Genomic DNA, 16,956 nt, shown 5'->3' with positions numbered 1-16,956 from the left:
ATAGATTGGTTTATTTACAGTCTGTCTCCACATAGTGTGACTATGTGCTCTCTCATTTATAAACCATCTGTTCTGTTACTGGATTTCTTCCTGGGGTATATTTATAAGCCAAAATTAGGAGAAAAATATATTATCGTAAGATAATTTAAAAATTTACAATTTAGGGGCTTCCCTGGTGACGCAGTGGTTGAGAATCTGCCTGCCAATGCAGGGGACACGGGTTCGATCCCTGGTCTGGGAAGATCCCACATGCCGCGGAGCAGCTAGGCCCGTGAGCCACAATTACTGAGCTTGCGCATCTGGAGCCTGTGCTCCGCAACAAGACAGGCCGCGATAATGAGAGGCCTGTGCACCGCGATGAAGAGTGGACCCCACTTGCCACAACTAGAGAAAGCCCTCGCACAGAAACGAAGACCCAACACAGCCATAAATAAATAAATAAATAAATAAATAAATAATTTTAAAAAAAATTTACAATTTAAAGAACACATATTTTGTAAAGAATTGCCTTTACAATACGAGAAACAACCTGCTGGTCATGGGGGCTCATCCCCTCTTTTCTGGAGCAGTTGACATGAGCTGGTTTTGCTAGACTAAGCCAGATCACAGAAGACAGAGGAGAGAGAGAGGGTTTCTCCAATAACATGACTAAAATTTCTATGAAACACTCCTGGTTGAGCAGTGAAGGCTCTGCAGTGTTACTTCCTGGGCTAGGAACTCCCTTTGTTATAGAGAAAACCTGGTGTCCCTATACTGAGACGATATATACATAAAGCAGTGTGGGTGTGAGTTTCCCTCTGCTGGAGTACTCTTATCTATATGTCCAGGCTTGAAACCAAAGGGATAACTATGGGGGCTCAAGGAATCCTATGCTTTTAGAAACACCTTTACTTATAAGTTGTTTGCATAAAATGTATCAGATGTCAGTAATGCATCTTGCACCATGCACATTGCACAACATTGTATCTGAATAATGATCATATTTTATAAAAATCTGTTTTTAATGAAAAATTTTCACATATACTATGAGAGAAGTCTTTGTTTTCTTAAAAACAAGTATGAATAACTGTATGAAATGGTCTTGTAACTAAATGAAATACTTTGCATTTCAGATTATATTTACTAAAAGATATAACTGGAAAATGCCTCCAAACAGATGCTAGTCTTTACATCAGTGGCTCTCAGATAGATTGTTGTAAGTACCACCTTAACTATTAAAACAAATTCATTTCCTCTTATGACTTATGGAAATAAATTTAGTTATATTATTCTTGCATCTGGAACATCTCTATGCAGTTCAGGAAGGAAAGCCACTCAAGTAAATTGAATTTGAAATGAAAATAATACACAGTGTTGTCTTTTGGAATACGTACCATGTCTGACATTTAATGAACAATAAACAATATATGCTAACAGAAACATTTATCTATTTGGGAATCCCTGAAAGACTTGGCTATGGAATACAAACCCTGGCTCTGATTCTTGATCTGCCACTTTTTATCTATATGATTTTTGGCAAGTCATGTAGCAATTTTCCTTGCTTACAGCTTTTTTTTTTTTTAATTCTGTTAAATGTGTGTAGGTAAGCTCTACCTCACGGTGGTTCTAAGAAGTATATGAAATTACATGTGATTTACTAGTGGCATGATACTTGGTACACTGTGAATGCTCAATTAAAGTTAATTTTAAAATGATTATGGATAATTGCTAGAACAAAATTATGATTATGTTTGTGGTCCCAGAAACTGCCTATACAGAGTGTATAAACAGTTGTATTTGATGTAGAAAGAATACCTTGCTAGTCATACATGGGTCTTAAGCTTTCCATTTTAACCATCTTGATGCTCGCTGCCAAGGAGGTACCCCATTTTACTGTATACTTAAAAGATCAGTTAAAACTGGCGCTCACATTGCTGATAGGCTAATGGAAAAAAAAATCAAGAAGTAAAAATACTTCATATGATGCAATTCCAACATAATTTTTTTGGCATTCTTCTGACTGGGCCTATCAGGAAAGAAAGCTTTAAAAATCATAGAAGTCACTTTGGAAAAGATACTTCATAATACTTGTGAAATCCTACCATAAGGAAACATCCCCCAAATATAAGAATCTCAAGACATAAATGTCCTTCAAAAATGATTTTCACTTTTTGAAACCTTTTTCAGATTATAAATTTTCCGTGGTATTTAACCAGTGATTTATAAAAGATAAATAAAAACCTAAAACGTTGCTTTACTTTATTGATAGCAATGTTGTACCAAATGAACTTGTAGCTATCACATTATACACAATGAGTTGTGTTGAAAAAAATATCCTTTCTTATTTTTCAGTAAAGATAAACATGCCTGGAAATTGGTTATCAAGAAAAAATATTTTGAGACAGATAAAGTAATAACTAATGACAGTTGTTCAAAACACCTTTTTGGAGATGTAACAAGATTTATGTAATTTCACTGATGGCTCTGCAAGACTGGAAACTAAGCAATCAGATGCTAGTGTGCCTGAGAATTTCTAACATTCCATCCTAGTTGGAATTTGCCATAAAAATATGTTTTCTGCTATGAAACTAAATCTTCTGTGTTTGATTAATATTAGATTTAAAAATTTGCTTTAAGTTATCCTTTTGTGGTGAAAACCTTGCTTATATTTTTAAATGCAGAGGATAGTTAGGCTTTTCTCTCTTTTTTCTCTCTTCAGTCTTGATGTCCTACAACCCATGATTAAAGAACTTCTGGCTTCCTTCTTAGTAATCTACATATTTGCTTCAAGCCTTCAACTTTTTGAAACCCCAGAGGATCATTTCATGGTAAAAGGTAGTTTGATTTGAAATTTATTGTACTGCTTTTTCCTGTAGGAGTTAGTGTTAAATTTGGTGGTAATTGTTTAATTATACCTGGAAGTTAATCATAAATTATTTGTAAATATAAAGAAATTAGGCTACCTTATTAAATAACAGATGTCACAAAAAGCCCTCATTTGATAAATATAAAAACCTTCATAAAGGCTTAAAATAAATATTTGTTGATGGGCAAAACATACATATAATTTTTTCCAAAAGAAAATATATTTAAACTATTGTTTAGAAGTCATTGTTCCCTAAGAATAAGTAATCATTTGTCAGAAAGAAAGTATAAGTTAAGTAGAAAAGAAAATGGTACGGGGTGATAAACATGGGAAATAAAAATAAAAAATAAAACAATGCAAATTGTTTTGCAAACTAATTTCCAAAACTCATAAATTTAAGACAAAATAAGTTAAGATACTGTATTATTAATTTCTGCCTTCCAAATCAGTATTTTGCATTATCTATAGTAAGAAATAGTATTGTTCAGAATTAATGTTTTAAATTATATTAATATTTTTGAGTTATATTTAAAAATCTATCCTGATAAAGATCTTTTAACTAGATACCACAGAACTAGAAATTTTATATCCTGATTTTATATATACAAAGACTAATTCCCAAGATCTTTAAGATGTCCAGCTGATATATGAGAGCACTGAATTACCTGCCCATCTCTACATGTAGCGCAATACTCTTACTGGAACATTGTTTTTGCTTTTTGTCTTCTGGCTCTATTTGTAATAAATGGATCAGCCTTAAATATTTAACTCAATTGCACTAAAATTTTCATTAAAAAGATATTTAGTTCATGGGACAGTAATTGTTAGTGATTTTAATGGTTAGATCTCATTGTAAAATACTATATAATGGCTCTATCTGTGGTATATTTGGATCTGTCCTCCTAAAAGCTGACAATTTAATTCACAAACTTTTAATTTTTGAGCATATAGAATGCTGTCATTCTGTGAGTTGAACTGTTGTGTTCTACTACTAACAGTAATTAAATCATTATTTGCCCAATTAAAAAAAAAGTTAAGCATATAAATATGTTTAACTATTACAAGCTTTTCCCCCATACTTTAAAAAATTCTTTGTTTTACTACAGAGAAGCCTAATTAGAAACTATTAAAAGTAGGAATCTAATTAATATCAAATTTTAAAATTTATTTATTTTTAGTGTATTCCATGGGTATTTGGCAATGTTTCTCAAAGGAAAAAGAAGTCTTGACTTCCATAGGTTTTGTCATCTGATTAATAATAGTAGTTGCAGTAAAAACAATAATAACTATTGCACTGGTTTTTAATTTCAAGAGAAAAATAGTACCAGTACTAAGGAAGGAAATATCACAAGTAAAACCAGAGTTCAGGGGAATGTGTACAAATCAAGAATTTATGGAGAGACAGCAATATCAGGAGGGAGGATCTAAAGAATGTTTCTATTTTTGTGACCACAAAAGTGATGAGCACCAAGAGTATAGTTGGAAGTTGAACAAAATTAGCATAGCTCATGACAGAGACTCAAGTGCTTATATATCCTCCCATGGTGTTTTGGCATTGAGAGCCCCATTTTGTGTTAAGGCATTTTAATGACAGAAAATAAGGCCCCAAATTTGATAAATAATAACTAACCTTGAGACCACGTGTGGTCCAGCTAGATCCACCCCAGAGGCAGGTAAGGAAAATTTAATGAGATATTTGTACCACAACAAAAACCAAGTAAGTATAAGGAAAAGTATGGCTTAAAAGAGAGTCAAGTTGATCCAGAATGTTAAGAAAGCTTCTGAATTCTGCCAAACCCTTGCTCCTCCCATTGTTTCATGTCAAATCAATGTTGCTATTAGATCATAATGTTACCTATGTACATTGTCTTGCCTGTCATGCTTTTGGGAGTCGTTGTCTGAAAAGTATCACAGTCTGGGAAGAGGTAGGAGGTCTAACTCCTTGTGAAGATTGGCTTAAATTCACATCCACCAAGATGACTGCTGTTACTTAGATTACCCTCCTTATTGTTTCTGTTGAAAGAAGAGTGAAAACAACAAAAATAGTAAAAGATACATTATTATTACAGGGTCACAATTTCTTATTGAAAATTCTTGGACCTAATGTGATTGAGGATCCAGTAATCTTCAGATTTTAGAAAAATATTACATATGATTGATTACATATAATACTTGCACATAATATATTACATAAATACAATATATAGTGAGTTTAATGCTGAAACTAGGGCAGAACTCCATAACTAAATATGTTAATATTTCTATAGAATGTGTAGGGATATTTACAGAATAAACATATATACATATTCTTTTCAGAGACCATCATCATTTAATATCAGATTTTGATGCCAAACATGTCTTTCTAAACTTTTAGTTTTCAAAAATTTCTGGATTTCACATGCTGAAATAAGGATTTTAGTTTTATAATATCATTGTATTAGTATTATAATTATCATTAAATCTTCAAATAATTTAGCGAGTTAGTTATCATTATTCCCCTTTATAGACATGGGGATAAAGCTCTGAGAGTTTATAAAACTTGCCTGTGGTCTATAGCCAATAAACTGTGTGGGAGAAAAACTGAAAATGAGCTAGAAAGCATAACAGTGAAAGTCAAATCTAAACATCAACATGATAGTAGTCATTGGCTAAACAAATCATTCTTTCATGGAAACATTTCTGAAATCATTGATTGTCTTGATTGGATGGTTTCAGAACCACTAAGTTTCCACACTCATTGGTTTCCAACACCTTCTTTTTGTGTAAAGCTTGTATTAACTTTTCTAAAATGCACTGCTTACAAATGTTATCCTTGAACAACTGCAAGATCCTTCTACTTTAAAAAAACAATTATGTGTACTTCACAGTACTTCACAGTATGTGTACTGCTAAAACTGGAGTAGATCAACAAATATCATTAAAATACATCAACATCTCCATTTTCTGTCTTCATGTTATACTCTTATCCTACTTGGACAGTTAAACAAAATTGAACTTGCTAACTCCCTCTAATATCACCCTCTCCAAATCCTGATGGTCATCCAGGGTTCTGTATTTCAGTAAATGACACTACCATTCTTCCTATTGCTCAACCCAGAAACTCAGACATAAGTCTTTAAAAGGCCACCCTTGAGTGCTTTTGTTGAAGAGAAGTAAGATAATACCACTTTCTTTTTCAAAACTCTCCAATGGCCTATTTAAATCAGAAAACTTCGAATTTCTTACTATGGTATTTATATAGTGGACCTCCATGTCTTAAAACTTGAGTACTCTGACCAATAGAATATGGTGAAGGTGATGTTCTGAAACTTAACAAGTTTAGGTCCTATGAAGCCTTAAAGATTCTGCTTGGGTTGGGCTTCCCTGGTGTCTCAGTGGTTAGGAATCTGCCTGCCAATGCAGGGGACATCGGTTCGAGCCCTGGTCTGGGAAGATCTCACATGCCACAGAGCAACTAAGCCCGTGTGCCACAACTACTGAGCCCATGTACCACAACTACTGAAGCCCACGCACCTAGAGCCCGTGCTCCAGAAAAAGAGAAGCCACCGCAATGAGAAGCCTTCACACTGCAATGAAGAGTATCCCCCAATCTCTGCAACTAGAGAAAGCCCACGCACAGCAACCAAGACCGGATGTAGCCAAAAATAAAAAAATTAATTTATTAAAAAAAAAAGATTCTGCCTGGGTCTCTTTTGATGTTCCTTCTTGGAACCAAGCTTCCATATTGTGAGAAGATAGAGTCATATAACAGGTTATTGAAGGCCAGCATTAACTGGTAGCCATATGGTTAAGCTGTCATAGATGTCCAGCCCAGCCAATCCTTTAAATGACTGTAGCTCCAGTAAAAATCTGACAGCAATCACACTTGAGACCCAAGCAATATCTACCAAGTTAAATTCAGTTAACCCACGGAATGAGGTGAGATCATAATAAAGTTCTGTTTTATGCCATTAACTTGTTTAGTGTTTTGTTATGCAGCAATAGATAATAAGAAAAATACCCTTCACAATGATTGAGATCACAGGGTAATTTTTCTTCCTCGTATTTACTTAAATATTGTCATTGAATAATTATTTGTATATTTTTCCTTATTTGTGTGCAGACTTTTACAAATTCCATTAGTCACATTGCAAGGAGGGGTGTAGTGTCCTAGTGTGTAGACATATCCTTGTTTGAAATATCCAGGCTTGCCCCCAACCTTAGTCTTTTGAACCATGGACCACCTACCTAGAGAAATTCCATCAGTCGAAGTTAGAGATGACAGGACACTGCATGGCTTGGACCCAAAGATCCTCAAAGGCTTCTTGTTAAACATATGGGATTTTTCAATGTGAAAATCTACTTGTTACAAGTGTTATATAACTTTATGTTAAGGTTAAGAGATGTGGTCCTGGCTTCAGGTCAGTAAAGTTAGAAAAAGCTGAAATACGAAAGCATTTTTCAGAGATCTGAAACTAGAAGCCGTATGTGGGACAGCAGCAGGAATGGCGGATCAAGAACTTCCAAAATGATGCTGCTGCATAGAAACAATGAGAACACTGGGGGAAAAAATGGTCAAAATCAACTTTTACAAAAACTCTGGAAATAACCAAAAGCTTGTAACAATCAGAAACATCTTTGTTCAAGAAAAACTGTTGAATCTTGGTAAAAACATTATATTTCCATTCTCTCATCCCAGCTCTGAAATAAACTTGAAAACCAATGGCTTCTCCATCATGGTGAAAAACAGCAGCCTAGCAGCCGCTGGAGGTAACAGCACAAGATTGGAGCACCCTAAAAGCATCATATTCAGAGAATTGTCACTATTTGGCCTGTCTGGCACTTACCTGAAAATCTTCCTCATAATGCTTATCTTTATTTGACCTAATTCAGAGATTAGTCACTACAAACATCTTTTCTCTGAGTGTATTTGTCCAAAAAAAAAAAAAAAAAGCAGCAATCTCTTATTATTGCAACTGTCTGTGACAGTGATAACATTTGGGACTAACAAAAAGCTGCCAAAAAATGTAAAAGGAAAACTCTGGGATTGAGATGTCCGTTGAGAGCTTTAAAAAGCTCTAATATGTTCCAGGGAATCTAGAAGGCCACACACTTGGCTAGGACAATGCCCATGGCCAAGACGGTTTATATTCCCAGGAAAGAAGTGAGAACATCCTAACGTCTCACTTCTGATTGACCTTGAGGTTCTATGCAAGCAGAAAGTGAAGACTGAAACAGAATTGTAAACTACCTGTCTGAACATTGTCATAACACATGCACAGTCCTACAACAAAGATTGGGGGATTATTGATGTCAGACTTTTAAGGGAAAAAATGATCAGTTGGACTTTATCATAATCAGAATTTTCTGCTCGTAAGGGACTGGAAAATAAGCCATGGACTGGGAGGAAATATTTGCAAATCACATATATGAGAAAGAATTTATATCTAGAATATATAAAGAAAACTCAAAACTCAATAAGAAAAAAATAATAATAAATGGACAAAAATTCTGAACACTTTACCAAAGAAAACATATGGATGGCAAGTAAGCGATTGAAGAATGAATAAACAAACTGTCATACATCCATACGGTGGCATATATCTAAGCAACAAAAAGAAATGAACTATTATTGTTACACGCAACAACATGAGTAAAGCTCAGATGCGTTGTGCTGTGATGAAGAGTCAAAGTTTGTATATTGTAGAATTAGATTTATAGGATGTTCTTGCAAAGGCAAAAAACAAACAAACAAACTTTAGCAACAGAAAACAGGTTAAGTGGTTGCCATGCATTGGGCATAGAGGGGAGCTGACTACAAAGGGCCGTGAGGAGTTTTGAAGGGTACTGCAACCATTCTGTTTCCTGATATGCATTTGCTAAAACTCATTGACCTGTAAAATGAAAAGGTGTATTTTACTGTATTTAAATTATACCATAATGAACAATGGAAGAAAAAAAAAACACTGTCAGATGCATTTTAAAAAATTCTATATAACATCGTTGGTGTGGTGGGAGAAGGGTGGAATATTATTGAATTCAGTGTTTGTTCGATAACATTGAAAGATATGGCTTTAGTATAGTACACATTCAAAAAATTCTAATAAAGTTTTTAGTGATCAGTGGGTGCATCCCACAGACATAGCTAACTTTTAATAGGTAGTTTCATGCATTCCCTGAAGAAACATCTGTTTTTCTGAAAGGGAGTACTTTCCAAAGCCTGCCAAGTTAAATAGAATATTACACATTTGAGTTATCAGCAGTGAACGAGAATACCTAACCATGTTTTCCACAACAGAGACAATGGTTGTTTGCTAGATAATTTTTAAATTTATCTCTTCTGCTACTATTGGCACTCTTTATAATGATTTTTTAAGTAGTTCTATATGTTCCTAAGTGCTCAGAGCTTAGTATTTAATGGTATTTCAACCCACATAGATCATTCTTCAAGTTCAAGAGCCACAGACGTGGATATACGTAATTTTTACCCCTAAACTATCTGTTTCAATGTAAAAACTGTTTATACTCTTCTTACATTGGTATCATTGAAATGGAAGCCCTTTCGCCTTATGACACTAGCCCTAAGGAGGGCCCTGTCCTTCAAATAGAAAAAAATACACTGACTACTTCTTGTTATTTACCTGGAAATAAGACAGTATTGTTTTATGGTGTCTATTCTTCTACTTCATTTATCTATTCCTCTTCTCCCCAACTTAATTATTTAATAGCACCAGATTAAGAGATCACTTGATTGTGTCAGTGCGTGCCACTACTTGAGCATGTGGTCCAGGTCTATTAGTTTCTTTGTCTATCCATGGGGACACATAAAACAAACTATTTATAGGATTATTTTACTTAATCCTCACAAAATTTTATTGAAAAATGCACTATTTTTGTCCACAATTTAATGATATGGAAAATGAAACAGATATTAAGGATTTTACCCAAATTCAGGAAGCTAGTAAGTGGCTACAGAAGTAAACCTTACGTTTTACTTATCTTAAGAGAAATGTAAACATGAAATTATATTATGTCCCCTTTGATCAAGGAAAATATAAAATTAAAAATGTCAAGTGGATCTCATGTTAAACATTCTTACCACGCATGCACATACACAAGCACACACACACACAAAGAGAGGGCAGAGGAAACTTTTGGAGGTGATGTATATGTTGATTGCATTGATTACGGTGATGGTTATACAGATGTATGTGTATCTCCAAACTCATAAAATTTATAAATTAAATCTGTTCATTTTTTATATCAACTATACCTCAATGAATCTCTTTTAAATGAAAGAAATGTGGTTATTCCTTTAAGCACAGAATCAACTTTAATTAACGAGAAACTATAAAACAAATCAGGTGAACCTATAAAAGCTTTGTCTTTCAGGCTCTGTATTATAAAACACTACTTTGCTGATTAGAGGAGTTAAGGATATAAAAAGCTCAAGACCCACGATGTTAAACAATGGATTCACCTGGTAATCAATCAGGACAAACAAGGAAGTAAAAATAAAATTTGATTCTAAATGCTCATATATGACAAATTTCCTTGATTGCATTTTCCTATAATTGAGGTAAAAATATTTAATATTTCTTATCATCCATATTTTACTAAGACAGGTTCATCTTCAATATAATCATTAGTTTTTAAGTTTAATAAAATATTTCAGTTATTGTCTTAGTTCTGGCCACTATAACAAAAATACCATAGACTGGGTGGCTTGAGAACAGAAATCTATGTCTCATAGTTCTGAGGGTTGGGAGGTCCTATATCAAGATGTAGGCCAATCTGATTCCAGGTTAAGTCCCTCTTCCTGATTTGCAGATGGGCACTTTCTTGCTGTATTCTCATAAGACAGAGAGAGATCATCTCTCTCACATCTCTTATAAGGACACTAATCTCATTCATGTGACCTCATGACCTAATTAGTTTCCAGAGGCCCTGCCTCCAAATACCGTCACAGTGGGGAATTAGGGCACCAATATATAAATTTGGGGGGGTGCATAGTAGTCATCAAATGTGTCTTCATAAAAACAGTATTAGTTTTTATCCTTTTTAACTTAATGTATAAATTTTTTTCCATTCTTTCTCTTTTCTTCAAAATATAGAAATGATAAGTTTTAATTTTTCTCCGAAAACTGCTTTTGTTTATCATGTACCTCTTGCAAAATTTGAAAAGATAATTTATAAGTTAAAATATTAAAGTTATGTGATAGTTTCTAAACCTAAATAAATGCAAAACTATCTTTATGTCAATCATCAATAGGTAGAAATTTGAATATGGATCTTTCTGACTCAGGGCACATGCTCTTAACCAATAAGCATTAACCTGTATATCATTTGGAGATGTACTTTGCTTTATTCTTTTTGCAGTAGATATACTAACATTGTACACTGACTGTCCCACTCTCTGTGTCTCCTGTGATCAATGTGTGGCATTTATGAAAGAGTTGCTCCAGTTTGGGGATTTCAGCTTTTCTAAGCTAACTCTTTTTATCAGGTATTCTTGGACTTAATAAAAATAGAGTAAGACCACAAAGTTTTCAACTTGGTTGAAAATGTCCATAATTAACCCATGTGATTTAATGATATGTAAACATAAAGTGCAACTGAGATTGTCAATTAAAGCAACATTTTTATATATCAAATTTCTCCTTTGCAAAACTCTACCTACAAATTGTCTGAAATTATCATATCGTGAGGTAGAGAAATTATTTTTATTTCCCCAGAATTAACTGTATAGTCGGCCCTCCATATCCATTGGTTCAACATCTGGGGATTCAACCAATCCCAGATGAAAATACTCGGAATAAAATTCCAGAAATTTCCAAAACCAAAACTTGAATTTTGCATTTACATGGATCTGGCATTACTAAAAAATAAACAATAACAAAAACAAAAAAATGGTTTTGAGGTAGATAATTGAATTCATTTTTCTCAAAAAATTTAGAATTTTTATTATGGAGAATGTATACATTTGAAGTTATTACTGTCTGTTAGTTAAATTAGTTAATATTTTTTGTAAAGATATAGCATTTTTCAATTATTGAAGGATTTAGTCATTTCAAATTCTCTTTTTATCTTTGTTAGTTCTTTAATAACTACTGAAGTGAATATTTATGGCATGGATTAGCCATTGGAAAACTGGCCGTAGCACAGTGTTCAGATAGGTCCTTATAATATTTTATAGAATGCAAAACACAGATTTAATGCAGTTTAACTAAATTCTCATTAACTTTTTACTAATAGTTTAATACCAAGCACAATAGAAAAACTCATGATAAATGTACTAATTAAATTCTCATTTTCAAGAGTAGGCAATTTCTTATTCCACTTAATTTTTTTACGCCAGATTTTATTTTTTACTACTCAATGGTGAAGAAACCAAAGGCATAATTTTTAATATTATTATGTTCATAATCTATTTGGTACCTACATTCTCAAGTGTAATTACTTTTGTCTCAGAATTATGTTATCAATGCACATAGGTTATGAGAGGAAGCTCTTGGTCCTCACAACTCAACTCTCTGAATCTTCCTGCCACGTAAAATTTTTTAATAAAGTGAGCTGGTGGGAAGTTCTTTTATAGGAAAAAATAAAAATACTCCCCAATATCCTGAATTCTAACAAGCCAATTCACTGAGACTATTATGTTGTGGCTCTAATATTTAATTAAACAAAAATTTAGTTTTCACATTTTAAAAATAACATATCTGTATTCATTATAAGAAACATTTATTTTCAGATATGTTTATGTTTATATTATAATTCTGTTATTATTTCATACAAGTCTGGTTGGATGATTCCACTATTGACTGCATTCCCCATTCCCCTATCCAATTAGCCCCACAAGGACATTTTGAGTTCTAAGTTGCTTGAACACAGATGAGAAATCATTTCAAAAGAAGAGGTGATATCCTGTTCCAGAAAATCCTGTTAAGCAAATGAATCTGCGGCTGGAATCTTTTTGATTTTCACATCTAAAGCAAACCGTGTGTTTTAAGCCAGCCTTTTAAAATAAGCATACTCTCTCTGCAAAGCTAATTAATAACCCATAAATGTTAACTACATTTGCCAGGTTAATTTTCATTTTGAACTAAATTGCAGGCAAAGTTCAAATGTGATAAATATTCTGTCATTTGAAGAATCACTTATGGAACAAAGAGATAATTATAGGAATCTTAGGGCTTAGCATTTCCACGGCTTGGAGTCAACCTTGAGAATTTGATACTTATTCAAGAAAATTGCTTGCACACGATTTGGTTCCAGCCTGCTCAATTTATCTTCTCTTTAAAAGGAGTGATTTTATTTACTTGATCTCTACTCCATAAATACTATTACTAGATTTTAAACAATGTTTTAATATTTAAATCATACAATTTGCTAAATTTTTACAAAAACATGTAAAACTTTTATAATAATCAATAATCTATCACACCCAAATGTTGCCCCTTTGTAATCCCTGCCTTCCACACTTCCATGCCTCATTCCATCCCCAAGTAATTATAGATTGCTTTGTATTTTTTAAAATTTATGTACTCATTGGTCTTAACTTTTTTTTACTCAGAATAATTATTTTAAGAATCATACATGTTATACTGTGTATCAATATTTTATTCTTTTCATTGCTAAGTAGTAATCCATTGTATGGATATAAAAGTTAATTCATCTAGTCACCTGATAATGCACATTCAGGTTGTTTTTTGTTTTTGGCTATTACAGATGCAACTGCTATGAATATTGGTGTAAAGACTTTTTATGAACACGCACTTTTAGGTATCTGTGTAAACACTTAGAAGTGAAATGGCTGGAACATGTGGTAGGTGTATGTTAATTTTTTGAGAAAAATACAAAACTTTTCCAAAGTGTTTGTGTCATTTTACATTCCTACGAGAAGTTGATAATAGTTCCTGTTGCTCCACATCCTAACTAATACCAGGTGTAGTAAAACTTAGTCCTTCTAAAATGTGTGTGTAGTGGTATCTCATTGGGTTTTTTTTTTTTTAATAGTAATCTTTTATTTATTTATTTTTTTAATATTTATTTTTGGCTGTGTTGGATCTTCGTTTCTGTGCAAGGGCTTTCTCTAGTTGCGGCAAGCAGGGGCCACTCTTCATAGCGGTGCGCGGGCCTCTTCACTATCACGGCCTCTCTTGTTGCGGAGCACAGGCTCCAGACGCGCAGGCTCAGTAGTTGTGGCTCACGGGCCTAGTTGCTCCGTCGTGGCATGTGGGATCTTCCCAGACCAGGGCTCGAACCCGTGTCCCCTGCATTAGCAGGCAAATTCTCAACCACTGCGCCACCAGGGAAGCCCTCATTGGGGTTTTAATTTGCATTTTCCTTATGACTAATGATATCAAGCATCTTGTCATGTGCTTATTTGTCATCATTATATCTTCATTGCTAAAGTGTGCTGTTTTGTGAATGGTATTTTTAAATTTTGATATCTGATTGTTGCTAGTATATAAAAATAAAATTAATTTTGTAAATTAATTTAATATTCCACAAACTTGCTAAACTCATATTAGTTCAAGTAGTTTTTTTTTTTTGGTAGATTTTTAAAATAGATTCTATAAGATTTTTTTATAAAAATATAGTGTAACTTTTTTTGTTTCTATATGGATGTTTTTTATTTCTTTTTCTTGCCATATTACATTGACTAGAACCTCTACTGTAATGTTGAATAAAAGTGGTATAAAAAAAAAAGTGGTATAAAAGTGGTGAGTGAAGACATTTTTGTATTGTTGCTGATTTTAGGAGGAGAGCATACAGCCTGTCACACTATTCAGTATGATGTTAATTTTTTTTTTTCCTTGTAAATTCGGTTTATAGGTTGAGAAAGTTCTTTTGTATTAGTTTGATGATAGTTTTTACCAAGAATTGATGTTGAATTTTTAAAATGTCTTTTTAAATCTATTAAGATAATAATATTTTTTTCTTTACTGCATTAATGTGAATTGCATTTAAAGATTTTTTATTAATAGACTTTTTTTAGAACAGTTTTAGAAGTACAGAAATATTGAGAAGATATTAAAGAGTTTCTCTATATTTCTGCACTCAGTTGTCCTTATTAAAGTAAGTTATATATATTGTATATTTGTTAAAATTAATGAACTAATATTGGTACATTATTATTAACTAAACTCCATAGTTTATTCAGATTTCATTAGGTTTTACTTAATGTACTTACCTCTTCCAGAATCCCATCCAGGATATCCCTCTACATTTAGTTGTCATTCCTCCCTAGGCTGTGATAGTTTTTCAGACTTTTCTTGTTTTTGATGACCTCGACAGTTTTGAAAAGTACTCCTCATTTTAGGATGCCCCTCTATATGAATTTATCTGATGTTTTCTTCATGTTGATAGAAATAATCAATAAACAGTCTATAATAGGAATAGAAAAGAGTTTTATTTGAGCTGAACTGAGAACTATATCCCTGGAGACACAGATTCAAGAAGCATTTGAATTATGTTCCGCTGAATTACAAAAACGAGGATGCTTATGAAGGCAAAAGCCTTGAAATTACATAAATTGTTTGTCAAGAATTGGGATTGGAGCTGGCAAGAAGTAAGGGTGTTGTTAAGCAAGGATTGGTTGATAATAGTTTTGGATGACTAAACCATAGTTCTCCATTTTGATTTTTAAAATATGTTATTTTCTTTAATTCTTAAAGCAGATGTACAATGCATGCTTAATTGGCCACAAAACAGGCTGCTTTAATTAGAATAAGGTTTAAGTTAAATCATGTATAAGCCAGAATGACTTCCCCATACCACAATATGTGATTTCTTCCATCACTCATAATTATACTGAACTTATGGGTTATTAGAGGGAGACCACAGAGGTTACAATGCCATTTTCATCATATCATATCAAGGGGATTAGCAAACATTTGGTTCTGTCCAAAACATTATATCATATCAAGGGTACATACTATGAACATGATTTATTACTGATGATATTGTCCTTGTTTATCTAGACGAAGAAGTGTTTGTCAGGTTCTTTTTACTGTAAAATTATTTTTTATCTCTCTTTCCACTCTGTACTCTTTGAAAAGAAGTCATAGGCACAGCTTACACTTAAGAAATGGGAATTATGAGTAAAGATGACACAAGTTTTCCATTATCATCTCTCCATAGTAACATCAATTTTGACAACCGCCCACAGACAAGAACACCTTTGTGGGAGTATAGAAATGCAGCAGAGAAGTTCCAGCAAACCATTGGAGAAAAAAAAGTTTAAAAATACAGACATCGAAGAAGGTAAGAAGAACTATTTCACTCTAAGCACACATGGACAGTGAATGACAAAGGTGGTGCTTGAACAAAGAGCTTCTGACCTGTGCACCAGGGCTTCCTCTTGGACATTTCCAAGTGTCATTATAACTAAAAAGTACAACTGGATTTTCAGTCACTTTCAATTTCTTGAACTACTTATTTCAATGTAACAGAGTTTTAAATAGCCAGAAAATTATATATAGTTGATGATTATATATAGTTGTACTTATGCTTACGTGATTAACTGTAATGAAGACTTGTGATGGAAGAAGGTGTTCTTATTTAGACTGGGCAAATAACTGCTCCCTACCGGCAGTAATTATAATAACGACAGCATCAACAACAACTAGCATTACATTTTTTTGTCTGCCCATGCTTCATTTCTCCTGGCAAGAGCACCCAGATTTTGCTTTGAGAATCCATCTTTTTGCCCTCACATGCCTTGGCTTGTGAAAGTACATGACTGAAACCCATCTTCAGGAACATTAACTGATACAATTTATTCTCAGAACAACCCTATGAGGTAATTAGTACTCTCGTTTTCTTTCTGTTTTGCTGAAGAAAGTTTAGAGAGTTGAATCACTTTGCCCTGGTATCTCGCTGCTAGTAAGTGACGGAGTAGATGTGAAATACAGGTAGTCGAAATAAAAATTGTCCCAAACAAGTTACACAGGCAAGGAAGATTTGTTCAAGACTATTCCAATATGAGAGAGAGAGACTGAACTCAACTTCAGTGAAGCAAAAAGCGGGAGGGTTTTAAGCACTGAGTGAGCTAGTGGAAAAATCCTGAAGATGTTGGGGAGACTGGGGAAGGGTTGATTATCAGGATGTATTGAGCACATTGAGTT

General features: G+C 33.4%; 1 protein-coding gene across 1 annotated transcript in view; it reads left to right on the top strand.

Annotated features, from left to right (window-relative positions):
- Positions 1 to 16,956, top strand: part of LOC309635420 (uncharacterized protein) — a gene marked incomplete at its 5' end in the record, with an annotated part of 576,760 nt that overhangs the window by 396,057 nt on the left and 163,747 nt on the right. The window contains one exon of the mRNA XM_082406653.1: positions 1,113 to 16,093. The remainder of the gene's footprint in view (positions 1 to 1,112; positions 16,094 to 16,956) is intronic.

Source organism: Balaenoptera borealis (genome assembly GCF_965194805.1).
Source record: "Balaenoptera borealis genome assembly, chromosome: 10".
Taxonomy (NCBI): Eukaryota; Metazoa; Chordata; class Mammalia; order Artiodactyla; family Balaenopteridae; genus Balaenoptera; species Balaenoptera borealis.
Note: the sequence above shows the minus strand (reverse complement) of the source record. Positions and strands in the feature narration are given on the sequence as shown.